The following is a 9,360-nucleotide window of genomic DNA, read 5'->3' as shown; positions in this document are numbered from 1 at the left end:
TGCGCTTCCCAGGTGAGGCAATGCCTCGCCCTGCTTCAGCTCTCACTGGTCGGGCTGCAGCAGCTGACCAGCACTGATCGTCCGGCACTCCCCAGTGAGATGAACCCAGTACCTCAGTTGAAAATGCAGAAATCACTGGTCTTCTGTGTCGCTCGCGCTGGGAGTTGGAGACTGGAGCTGTTCCTATTCGGCCATCTTGCTCCGCCCCCCCAATATTCATGAAATATTTTTTTTTAAAAAGATTTATATTTTAATACCCCAAACTACACATTTTCTTCTTTTTGAACAATGAGTCTCATATTTTCATTTTTTACTAGGCCTTGCAAATTATGTAGCCGACTCAGCTTGCAAGTATTACCATAGAATAAGAGAAACAGAGAGGATCTTTGTTATCTTATCAATAAATTTGTATTGTAATAGATATAGCATTAAGCAAATGAAGCTATGGTATTGTGGTAGTTACGGTTTTTGTCATGCTCAGGATATTCTCCCAGCCCCATATCTTATAAAAAGAAGTGAGCCTGTGACCTAGGCTGAGACCATCGTAGCAACCCAGCTGTATGATCCCACTGATGGGCCCACGGATGAACAAGCCAGACTGATCTGAGGTCTTCCTCAGGATTATTCAGCTGAATGTGGTAGGGAAGCCTCTCTCTTCCCTCTGGTGATGGAATTGTAGGGATGTCAAAGAACTATAAGAATATGACTCTATGGGTGTCAGAGGCCATTTTCTCCACAAAGTGGAGAAGACTGAAAGGAAGAAACTAACACTGAAAGCAACCAATAGTGGGTAGAAGAGGGAGAAAGGGAGAAAGGGAGAAAAAAAAAAAAAAAAAAAAAGACCCATGGGATTGAAATCGTATTTTGCATACTTGAGATTCCTGTAGCTGCCCTGTCCTTACAGCTTTTTTTTTTTTTTCCTTTTTTGATTAGGAGAGCTACTCTATATGCATTTAATATATTCACTTCTCCCTCTTAAGCTAGTGGGAGTTGGATTTCTCTTGCAACCAATATAATCCAGACTAATAGATGGATGACAACAACATTATATTTGTGAGCATTTCATAACATATCATAGAAACTCTGAATAGCCAACAGCAATAATTCAAGAATAATTGAGATACAATTATCATACATGATCAAAATTAAAATACTAATTTTTGTGGAGAATTTTATAATGTACAATATATGTAGAGTATATCATTTGACCTTTACACCAATTCTGTGAGCAAGACAGGGTAAGTATTATTGTTTCTGTCTTCCATACATTAGATGGGAAGCTTCATAACAGAAAAAATATATATATATTTTTCAGATTTTACAATTACCTGGCGGAAAACCATATTTTACAAATAATAAAACAGGATATATTGGCCCAAGGCTACACAAATGATAAGTGACTGGGCAGAGACTGGTTCCCCTGGACATCTAGCATTTTCTGTTTTGTGATAGGACTTGTATTTGACATTACAGATACAAAGGTGAGGAACATCCTAGTTTTCCTTCTCATAAAGAATTCACAGTCTAGTTCACAAAGCAGGACTTCTCACGTATTTCTGATCTATCCCATGCTGTCCTGTTGAAATCACTCAGCTGGTGATAAGTTTGAGGTAAAGCACTTTATATTAATAACTTATATTCACAAAAGGATCTTGAAATGTTCAGTGTTTATATATTTAATCATATTTTAACTTTTATTGAATGGTAAAAGAATTCCCCCCCCCCGCCAAAAAAAAAAAAAAAGATACAGGCCAGGTGCAGTGGCTCACACCTATAATCCCAGCATTTTGGGAGGCTGAGGCAGGAGGATCGCTTGAGGCCAGGAGTTCAACATCAGCCTGGGCAACATAGTGAGACCCCATTTCTATTTAATAGAAAAAAAATAAAAGTAACAATAATAAAATGTAAAAATTACTCAAACTGTGGTGGCGTGCACCTGTGGTCCCAGCTACTTGGGAGGTTGAGATGGGAAGATCACTGGAACCCAGGAGGTTGAGGCTGCAGTGAGTCATGTTCATGTCACTGCATTCCAACCTGGGTGGCACAAGGAGACTCTGTCAAAAAAAAAAAAAAAAAATCTTCCATAGGAAATCTGGCATATCCAGTGTGGGACTAGAACCTGGCATGTACTAGACACTTACTACTTAATGAGTTGTATTGTTGCACTTCCTAGCACTACCTCTAATAGTTTTCTTCAGAGATGAAATATTAGGGTAGTTAAGTGATTGGGATCCCAAGTCAGAGAGAACTGTGTCAAGTCCCAGTTCTGCCATTTATGAACTCCATTACTATTACAAAGTTTAATAATCATTTTGTGCTTTACTTTTCTTACCTGTAGTATCACAATAATAATATTTATAAGATTTGTTGTGAAAACAAAACATAATGTTGCAATATAAAGCACTTGGCCTATATGCTACAATGTAGTACATTTTAAGTTTTGTTTTTTCTTAATTCTAAGTCAAAATAATGTTTGAGATTATGGATATGCTAATTATCCTGATTTGATCATTATGCAGTGTATACATGTATTGAAATATCACATTGTGCCCAATGAATATGTATAATTATTATGCATCAATTAAAAATAAAATTTAAAGAAACGGGAAAGTGATTAAATAATCAAAACAGTGTAATCTATAGTAAATAAAATGCACATGCAATGCTATGTTTGTGCATATTCACGATTAAACATGATTAAATAACATTAAAAAGCTATATAGACACCTCACCTTTTGTAGACTTGTTAATCTTAAAAATAGATTTGTTATTTAGTTTATAATGCATATAGTACTTTGTTATAACTTTACTACTAAATATCACTATTTAGTTCCACTTTGACAATAATATTGACCCCCAAAACACATTATTTGCAAGCATCTAGTTTATGAAACTTGTGTGATTCATAGATAATCAAAGTTAAAATGCATTACAAAGTAAGTTTTTAAAACTTCTATAGTTGAGCTTCACAAGCCACACCTATTGCAATATCTTTTTTCCCTCATTTATTTCCCTATTGAGAATAACACTATCCAAACTTCTTTTAGGGCACTAATATTATTTAAGTCTAAACGTGTATGTGGAAGTACTCAACGGATTAACTTAAGTATCTTGTTAATTTGTATTAACTATCTTAATTTTTTCTATTCTAGTTTTCAGGAGATTTGAATAACAAAGTAGCATGCATTGATTAAAATTCTAAGTTGACAAAAGCTATTAATTTAGGAAGCATAAATTTTATGCAAAATGTGGCGTCACACAAAGACTTATTTATTTCAGTGTAGGATAATCCAGTATGGTGATCAAGATGCGTACAGATCATATGCCAGCTTCAGCTCTGTAATATTTTTCTTTAGGGAAAAATGAAGAGCTGTCTTCAGAAGCTGCAATTTCAGGCATTCTTTATAAACACTGTGAATAGTTGCTCAAGTCCAGTTAATGTATTTAATATCGACAACTATCTTGACTATCTGGATTGCAAAAGACTTCTTTTGTTTCATGACACTTTCTTAGTCTAAATCAGTGGTCTTTCAACTGCAGTCCATGTGTCAAACCTAGTCTGCCAACTGATTTTTAAATAAAGTGCTATTGGAACACATCCTCCCACCCTCATTTATGTATTAGCTACCTCCTTGGCTTTATGATGGCAGAGTTGAGTAGTTGTGACAGAAACAGAAGGGCCCTTTACAGAAAAAATTTGCTGAAGTCTGGTTTAAATCATTTGGACCATTATATCATTTCTCTACTACCTTGAATATCTCCAGTCCAATGGGAGCTTCAGTAAGCCAAATTTGATTTAAGGGATTCTTTCAACTATGATAATGTATTTTCACTTTCTTTTCTCAGTTAAATTCTTTTAGATTTAGTATAGACCCATTGGCCACATTTAATAACCAAAGATCCACTCCATGCCTAACTGTTCTCTTTGAAGTTTCCTAAACTTCCTTTAAACAAATTTTGTAGTCTCCTTTTAATTCTCATTGTTCTAAACCTTTCATGCATGATGATTATGATCACCCTACCAATAAAGAAGTTCTCTCTCATTTCTTAGCTCTAAATTATTATAATATCCTGTTTTTCTCTTTTTTTTATATAGTCTTCTTTGGCTCATCTTCCTCCTTTCACTTTTTGTGTGCATTCTCCTAGGCCATTTTATATTCTCATGCTATGTGTATTCCTAAAAAAACAAATTTATTTTCATAGCTTTAATTATCACATCTATGACTGCTGACCCCTAAAAAGACCACCAAAATATCTTGTTGATCTGACAAAGTGGAATGTATTCTGTGTTATATTAAGAGAAAACACCACCTTGATAGACTTTTAGTAGTGTCTTGGAAGGGGAAGGGAAAGGGCAGATATTTATACAGTTTTGGGTTTTGTCTTAAGGAAGGTCTTTCAAAGAAGGGATCTGCCTGGAATTGAAAAAAAGTTGTAACACACATTTTTAGATTGGTGAATGTAGCAAAGCAAGAATTTTGAAGTGTCCTGATGAGTAATCATTTGATAAGCAAGCAGTTTGCCCATTGAGTGATCTACCATCCTGAGAATGGTGATATTTACCCTGATGAGTAACTTCTTGCCTTGAGAATGTCAGCTAACTGATCAGCTTATTGTTCAGATAAAAACCTTTATTCAACTTTATTTTCCTAGGCAATAATTTCCTGAAATAGTAAAGTAATGTTAATTTTGGCAGCCTTAGTTCCTGAACCCATTAAGCAGTATGTTTCCAGGAAGTTTGTTCTCACTTCTAGTCCAGTAACTTGCAAATAATATCTATAAGATACAGTCTCACTTACTCTAGATGACTGCTATGCCAGGCCCTACTTCCAGTTTCATTTTTATTAATGGTACTAATATGCATCAGGAATCCTAAGTTTGAAGCCTAGGCACTATATTTAACTGCTCTTTCAAAATGACTCCCAATATTCAACTAGTCATCAAGTGTGGTCTGTTTATAATCTCTTTGATAAAATCCTCCAAAAAGTGATGAGACTAGCATAAGGAGGAAGTAATGAGCAGCCAGGGCTATTCCTCAGATAGACTGAAGGGAAAGGTAACTTCCTGAATGAAATAATGGTTATGTATGTTAAAGCAGTGTCACAATTACTTATTAGCCTGAGTCTAGGGTTATACAACTTCCAGAACTGTGATGTAAAAAGAAAAGGTTAAATTGCAAAACAAATGATAGGAGAGAGAAATTTGGAAACCACTAGTAAAACTGAGTGTGATGCTGTGAAATGTCTTCATCAAGATCTACAGCCAGTTAGAAGTTAGAGGTCTGACATGGTTTGAATGTGTTCACCAAACTTCATATGTTGGAAACTTAATCTCCAAAGTAACAGTGGTGGGAGGTGGGAACTAATAAGAGGTAATTAAGTCATAAGGGTTCCACCCTCATAAATGGATGATTGTTATTATCATAGAAATGAGTTTCTTTATCTCTAGATTGGGCTTATAACAAAAGTGAGTTTAGCTCCCTCTTGCTCTTTTGCTCTCATGCTCTCTTGCCCTTCCACCTTCCACTATGGGATGATGCAGCAGGAAGGCCGTCACCAGATGTTGGTGCCATGGACTCTCCATCTTCCAGAACCATGAGTCAAATACACTTTTATCATTTACAAATCACATGGCTGGGTGCAGTTAGCTCATGCCTGTAATCCAAATATTTTGGGAGGCTGAGGCAGGAAGATGGCTTGAAGTCAGGAGTCCAAGACTAGCCTGGGCAACATTGTAAGACCACGTCTCTATAAAAAGTTTTAAAAAATATTTTCATTGATGAAAAAAATACCTAATTTGAGGTATTCTATTATAGCAATACAAAATAGACTAAGACAGGGGTCCCTATAAAGTCAATTTCAGTATGTAATCAAGGTTGAATAATAAGAAAAGAGTAAGTATTGGCTGATTGAAATAATGAACCCTTACCATCTTTGTGAAGCATTCAGGAATAAATGCAAAGTATTCTTGCTCTGTTCTAACTTTCTCTAGAGGATAGAAACCATATGCCCATTAGCTGACTAATCTTCCTCAAGAACATAAACTCCTTCCTTCCCACTGACCGTCAACATTCTGATAATGGATAATTTGATATTTGGGGAATTGTAGATTCTGGTTCCCAGTTGGCAATGAATTCTTCACCACAACAAACGGGCTTCAGCTATTTTCGTGATTCTGTGAATGTCATGTCTTTCTGATAAAAATTAGTATTCACCAGTAACTAAAACACAAATAGAGGCTACCTGTCCTTAACCCTAAACACCTGGCTATGAGGAGAAAACAATCCTCAAACCAAATTCCAACAAAGGTACTCACATTTCTTCACAACCTGTTTATAGATAAAATAGGCCCCTCTTTCTATCCTTAAGTCCACCTTGCATAAAAAGCTTACTTTAAAACAAATGCAATTATATTCTTTCACCTAAATGGCAGAATGTGGAAGCGTGCCATCCTATCAAGGGGCAAGATTTTCAATGAAGAGAAGATGCAAGACCAGTAAGTTTCAGTTCTGGACTTTTGTACCTATGACACAAGACTTCTGATTGGGCTTGCAGATTTCCAACACCTTATTCATACCAATGAGGTTGGTCCTCTTGTACTATTCACAGACAATCACATATCTAAAATATTGTTATTTTTTTCCAATCAAAAAATATTTTTAACATTCCTGTGCAAAATGGCCAACCCTAAGTTGATGTATCCATTTAAGATACCTCACCTGCTAATTAGCCCCAAGTGTTGCTTCAGTTAAAGACATTTCATATGCTAATTAGTTACCCCTAGAATTTTAATTAGAATTAACTTTTTAATATTATTCATCACACTGTTTATACAGCCATGATGTATTTTAAATTCCACTCAGACAATATAATTCAGTAAATGCTGCAGGCCCATATATGTATAAACATCATGAAAGCCCACCCCATACTCCATAGCCTGGCTAGCAGAACATAGAAGAACTACCTTTCAGACAAGTGGGATGAGCCCAGCCTGTTAGCTCTGCCTCTTAATGTATAATTGCACCTTCTAAAATTTCAAATAAGTAGCATTATCTTCTTCTTCTCTGAATTCTCAGAGCACTTTTGAATTTCTTATAAGATCCACAAGGAAAGGATCCAGTTTGGTTTGATCACTGCTCTGTTTGTGGCTTACAGAATCATTTCTGATGAACGAATGTATCAACGAATAAACACATGAATGTGTAAGCTCAGTGATCCCAGGCTGTGACTGAATCTCTCTGAGCCTCTGAAGTTTCCTTATACATAAAAAAGAAATAGTAATAATACTTACTTTATATTACTAATGTGATATTCTTAACTCAAGTGCACTTTACATGGTGCCACTACATTAATTTTCTCGAAACACTATTTTATGCAACCTCGTCACTGCACTTACCATATTGTTGTATAATTATCTCTTTCTGTGTCTGATTTTCCCATTGGACTATGAATTTGTTGAAGGCTGACACATGATATTTTATATTGTATCCCCAGATCTAGCACTGTGAAAAGCACATATTAGGTCTCAATGAATACTTGTTGAATGAATAAATCTGCTTGAGTCGTTGCAATGGTTAAAATGAATACAACCATAATTTATATCAAGTATCTGAGTACCAGATTTAATTTTATACTTATTTTCAAAGTTTGCCCACTGTGAAGATTTCTACTTTATTATTAAATTTTACCGTGCTAAAAAGTTAGCTTTTCAAAGGAAATTAATTCCTCAGAGTAAGTTAACTGAACCAGTTGATTTGTGGCTATGTGTACAAAGGCAAATGAAATAGAAAGTTGAGTAATTGTTCTGTCAATTTAGTCAATATTGACAGTCACTCTGGAGCACACAGTTTACTTTTTACTTAAATAGTACAGATAGTTGTCTCAAATCTAAAAAGAAATAATGACCCTGCATTTGTTCCCCATATGACATAAAACTGGTTACTGTGAAATGGAAAATTAAACCTTATAGAAAGGTACTAGTATAAGTGTACTAATTCCTTAGGCATCAGAAGTACTTAGCTACAAAGTTCTTTTCCTGTTAAGATAGCTACATGGTATGACCCTTAGGGAAAACGCCTCTGAAGACTCCATAGTTTTCAAGGAAAGGCACCAAAAAATTGAAATACATTTCCACCCTAAACACATTACTGACAATTCCACATCAACAAACAAGCTTAACCCTTCTTTAGACACATTTGTCCTGCTAGTCAAAAAAAAAAAAAAAAATTACTAGAACCATGACATTCCTAGTTATTTTGGAATAACTCTAAAATAAGCAGAAACCTTTAAATTTCAAATACTGAATTTTTTAATATGAGCAAAAGCACTTGAAAATAAACATTTATATTTTCATTTATAATTTTTCCAAATTCTAATTGTATTTTCTACATTCTTATCTGCATACTATTTTTACTGAAAATCTAGATGATGGGTTGATAGGGTGCAGCAAATCACCATGGCATATGTATACCTATGTAGCAAACTGGCACATTCTGCACATGTGTCCCAGTACTTAAATTAAAAAAATTAAAAATCTGAAATTATTAGAAGATGTATATTTTTGCTTATTTTAAATTGACAGTATCACTATTCATTAAAATTATATAAATTGACAAATATTAAAGCATATGTAAAAATCAAATGCCATTTGTTAGTAAAAATTGAATTTTGCTAAGAGTTTAAGGTTGATTTAGTTGCAATTGAGCCCTAAATTTAGTGCACATCTTCTTGGACTCAAATGTAAATTGAAAACATGGGATTTGGCCAGGTGCGGTGGCTCAAGCCTGTAATCCCAGCACTTTGGGGGGCCGAGACGGGCGGATCACGAGGTCAGGAGATCGAGACCATCCTGGCTAACACGGTGAAACCCCTTCTCTACTAAAAAATACAAAAAAAAAAAAAAAAAAAAAACTAGCCGGGCGAGGTGGCGGACGCCTGTAGTCCCAGCTACTTGGGAGGCTGAGGCAGGAGAATGGCGAAAACCCGGGAGGCAGAGCTTGCAGTGAGCTGAGAACCAGCCACTGCACTCCAGCCTGAGCAACAGAGCGAGACTCTGTCTCAAAAAAAAAAAACAAAAAAAACCAAACATGGGATTTTATAGTTCTTATTGTCTAATAATAGAACCAAAAATATTTGTCTACAGAGACAAATGTTACCAGCATGTAATTATTATATGAATGCTTTGAGGAGCATGGCATAGACTTTCAGAAATATGACATCGACCCTCATTTTGGTTTTGTCTTGCTCTGTTTTGTACTGCTATAACAGAATTCCATAGCCTGAGTAATTTATAAACATTAGAAGTTTATACCAGGCATGATGACTCATGCCTGTAAATCCCAGCACTTTAGAAGGCCAAAGC

The sequence above is a fragment of the Macaca fascicularis genome, chromosome X (genome assembly GCF_037993035.2).
Source record: "Macaca fascicularis isolate 582-1 chromosome X, T2T-MFA8v1.1".
NCBI classification, from domain to species: Eukaryota; Metazoa; Chordata; class Mammalia; order Primates; family Cercopithecidae; genus Macaca; species Macaca fascicularis.
Note: the sequence above shows the minus strand (reverse complement) of the source record.